This window comes from Heloderma suspectum, chromosome 4, assembly GCF_057233095.1.
Source record: "Heloderma suspectum isolate Gila_16-S chromosome 4, 16-S_ref, whole genome shotgun sequence".
NCBI classification, from domain to species: Eukaryota; Metazoa; Chordata; class Lepidosauria; order Squamata; family Helodermatidae; genus Heloderma; species Heloderma suspectum.
The window spans coordinates 311,822,414-311,827,118 of record NC_139461.1 but is presented as its reverse complement, the minus strand read 5'-3'; positions in this window follow the sequence as shown (position 1 = coordinate 311,827,118).

The following is a 4,705-nucleotide window of genomic DNA, read 5'->3' as shown; positions in this document are numbered from 1 at the left end:
CAATGGACTTATGTCACTCCCTGATTTTAACCTATTAGAAATAAGCAAAGCCCAGACAATTCTCTGCAGTGTGCATTTGTGATTTTATTTTGGCTACGAGTCCTGAGCAGCCCTAATTATTCTGCCCTCCTCGGTGTTATTCTAGAGGCATATGCTTTTGTTTCCCCATTCCTGGGTATGTGAATCAGTTAGTGTGGCAGGAGCTGTCAGGATCAAATGCTTCCCCCTACCACCACCACCTTCATAATGCAAGATGTTATTAGGGGTGAGTAATAAGAAATGACAAAGTGTTATCAGCTTGACATCAGTGTGTGTGTGTGTGTGTGATCTCCAAGTGTGAAGCGTGTGTTTTGGGCTGCTGACCACCAGCATTAACCAGCCAAACGCCCATCCTGATGGCAAGCAGCATGTGCATGTGGAGAAAGGGCACTGCCTACTCCAGCCTTCAGCATCTTGGTGCCCTCCAGGCATTTGTTGTTGTTGTTCAGTCGTTCAGTCGTGTCTGACTCTTCGTGACCCCATGGACCATAGCACGCCAGGCCTTCCTGTCCTCCGCTCTCTCCCGGAGCGTGCTCAAGTTCATATTCATTGCATCGGTGATGCTATCCAGCCATCTCATCCTCTGCCGTCCCCTTCTCCTTTTGCCTTCAGTCTTTCCCAGCATCAGGGTCTTTTCCAGTGAGTTTTCTCTTCACATTAGGTGGCCAAAATATTGGAGCTTCAGCTTCAGTATCTGTCCTTCCAATGAGCACTCAGGGTTGATTTCCTTTAGGATGGACTGATTTGACCTCCTTGCAGTCCAGGGGACTCGTAACAGTCTTCTCCAGCACCACAGTTCGAAAGCATCAATTCTTCGGCGCTCAGCCTTCCTTATAGTCCAGCTCTCACAGCCATACGTTACTACTGGGAAAACCATAGCTTTGATTAGACGGACCTTTGTCGGCAAGGTGATGTCTCTGCTTCTTACTATGCTGTCTAGGTTTGCCATAGCTTTCCTTCCAAGGAGCAAGCGTCTTTTAATTTCATGGCTACAGTCACCGTCTGCGGTGATCTTGGAGCCCAAGAAAATAAAATCTGTCACTGCTTCCATTCCTTCCCCTTCTATATGCCAGGAAGTGATGGGGCCACATGCCATGATCTTCGTTTTTGTAATGTTGAGTTTCAAACCAGCTTTTGCACTCTCCTCTTTCACCCTCAACAAGAGGCTCTTGAGATCCTCTTCGCTTTCTGCCATTAGGGTGGTATCGTCTGCATATCTGAGGTTGTTGATAATTCTCCCAGCAATCTTAATTCCGACCTGTGATTCATCCAACCCGGCGTTTCTCATGATGTACTCTGCATATAACTTAAATAAGCAGGGCGACAATATGCAGCCTTGTCGTACTCCTTTCCCAATTTTGAACCAATTGGTTGTTCCATGTCTAGTTCTTCCTGTTGCTGCTTGACCCTCGTACAGATTTCTCAGGAGACAGGTAAGGTTGTCTGGTACTCCCATCTCTTTAAGAATTTGCCACAGTTTGTTCTGATCCACACAATCAAAAGGCTTTAGCGTAGTCAATGAAGCAGAAATAGACATTTTTCTTGAATTCTCTTGCTTTCTCCATGATCCAGCGAATGTTGGTGATTTGATCTCTAGTTCCTCTGCCTCTTCGAAACCCAGCTTGTACTTCTGGTAGTTCTCGGTTCACATACTGCTGAAGCCTAGCTTGTAGGATTTTGAGCATCACTTTGCTGGCATGTGAAATGAGCGCAATTGTACGGTAGTTTGAACACTCTTTGGCATTGGCCTTCTTTGGAATTGGAATGTAAACTGACCTTTTCCAGTCTTGTGGCCACTGTTGAGTGTTCCAAATTTGTTGGCATATTGAGTGCAGCTCTTTAACAGCATCATCTTTTAGGATTTTAAATAGCTCAGCTGGATACTGTCATCTCCGCTAGCTTTGTTGTTAGTAATGCTTCCTAAGGCCCACTTGACTTCACTCTCTAGGATGTCCGGCTCAAGTTCAGTGACTGCACTATCATGGCTATCAGGGACATTCAGATCTTTCCTGTATAGTTCTTCTGTGTATTCTTGCCACCTCTTCTTAATCTCATCTGCTTCTGTTAGGTCCCTGCCTTCTTTGTCCTTTATCATGCCCGTCTTTGCACAAAACGTTCCCTTGAGATCTCCGATTTTCTTGAAGAGATCTCTAGTCTTTCCCATTCTGTTGTTTTCCTTGATTTCTTTGCATTGTTTATTTAAGAAGGCCTTCTTGTCTCTCCTTGCTATTCTCTGGAACTCTGCATTCAGTTGGATATATCTTCCCCTTTCTCCCTTGCTTTTCGCTTCCCTTCTTTCGTGAGCTACTTGTAAAGCCTCATCAGAAAGCCACTTTGCTTTCTTGCATTTCTTTTTCTTTGGGATGGATTGAGTTGCTGCCTCCTGAACAATGTTACGGACTTCCGTCCATAGTTCCTCAGGTACTCTATCTATCAGGTCTAATCCCTGAAATCTATTCCTCACCTCCACTGTATATTCATAAGGGATATGATTGAGGTCATACCTGAATGGTTTAGTGGTTTTCCCTACATTCTTCAATTTAAGCCGAACCCTCCAGGCATCCTGGACTACAATTCCCAGGATCTCCCAGCCCCCTTTACTTCTCCTGGGAACAGTAAAGAAATGCACCCTTGGGCTGACAGCTAAACCTGCCTCTGCTGTGCACCAGACTCTGTGGCAAAAGGCAGCTGTAATATTCTTTTTCAGCAACCGGATGTACGGGGAGAAGCTTTTGAGTTGTTGTTGTTGTTGGTCAGGGGTGGGGAACCTCTTCCAGTCCAAGGGCCAAAATCTGTCTTGGAGAAGCTCTCGGCGGCTGCATTTCAGTGGTGGGCAGAGCCAAAGGCAAAGCAGCAGGTTCCAAAGAACCAAAAACACCAGCCTAGTCGAGCTTCGAGCTCTGACTGCCAATAACGAAGCCTTAGGAGAAGGCTTTCAACCTCTAAGCATGGAGGAAAATGGCACATATGCTGGGAAGCCACCAAATGATTGGTGGCTGAGGGAAAGGGGGTGTGGTGATCAGGGGAACGGAGGAGGGGCAGATTTGGCCCTAGGACTGAGGTCCCCCCCCCAATGACAGACAATTCAGAGTCAGAAAGTCTTGCTGACCTACTCCAAATCACCTATAGATCTACCAGTAGATCCTCACCTACCTTCTGCCTACCCTGGCACTAGAAGGTGCTGTGGCCACTACCAGGACCCCTACATGTCAATCACAGGCAATTCCCAGCTTCTAGTTTCCTTCTAGCATAGCAAGAAATAGAACCCAGCAGGACAGGGCAATGCGTGAAGCATTTTATTTATTTATTTACAATATTTATATACCGCTCTGTATCTAGAACAGATTTTGAAGCAGTGAACACAAGAGATAAAACAGTAAAAGGGCAAAAAGATTAAAACACCAGATTAAAAGTATGATATTTTAAAAACAGAATACCAATAAAAACTGTGACTGATCAATTAAGGAACACCTCCTGGAACAGTGCTGTTTTCAGGAGGTGCCGGAAATAGCACAGCGTTGGTGACTGCCTGACCTCCAGGGGCAGGGAATTCCAAAGAAAGGGGGCCACCACACTGAAGGCTCTTCTCCTGGTGGACTCCAGCTGGGCCATGCATCCATGTGGAACTACCAGGAACAAGCCCTCCTCAGTGACTGGGCAGGTTGGGAAGGGAGAAGGTGCTCTCTCAGTGGATTTACCTCTGAAGAGACCTGCATAGGATTGTGCTGTAAGAGAACCCAGGGGTCCCCAGTTCAAATTTCACATCAGCCTGAGCTTGTTAAACTGCCGAGCTTGAATACAGAATCTCTAGCGGTGCTTCTCCTCTGCAAAGCGGCATGGGGGAGGGTATGATTTGCAGTTGAAAAGGATTGGGAGGGAGGGAGAAGCATGCTTAACCCCTTCTTCACCAGTTGCTTTCCCCCTGTAATTGTGCCCTCTCCTACCCACCCAGGTTCGGTCACAAGGTATGAATGTGATGTGGATTGCTGACAAGAATTCATTGGGCCAGTTCGCAAGTCACCTCTGAGGGGATCTGTGCATATTTAATGTATTTTTTTTTAACTTTCGGGGAGATTTGTACAAATTTGCTAATTACTGTGAGTAAGCACAGTTGCTACTGCAAATTTATGCAAATTTCCCCAAATGTTTTTTTAAAAAAGAAGTTAAATTTGTGCAAATCTCCCCTAAAGTGAAAAAAATAATGTTAAATATGTGCAAGCCTCCCCCCAAGGTGGGGAAAAATAATGGTATATCTGTGCAAATCTCCCTGAAGGTAAAAACAAAAACAACATTAAATATGGAAATCTCCCCAAAGGGTTCGGACATTGCAACAAGCACCCTGAAACAAAAAAGGGTGACAACCCACCGTGGGTTGTCGTGCCATGTGAGCAAGATCATTGTGCTTCATAGGAGTGTTATTCATTATAACTATGGGTTGTTGTTGTTCAGTCGTTCAGTCGTGTCCGACTCTTCGTGACCCCATGGACTGTAGCACGCCAGGCCTTCCTGTCCTGCGCTCTCTCCCGGAGCGTGCTCAAGTTCATATTCATTGCATCCGTGATGCTATCTAGCCATCTCAGCCCCTGCCGTCCCCTTCTCCTTTTGCCTTCAGTCTTTCCCAGCATCAGGGTCTTTTCCAGAGAGTTTTCTCTTCGCATTAGGTGGC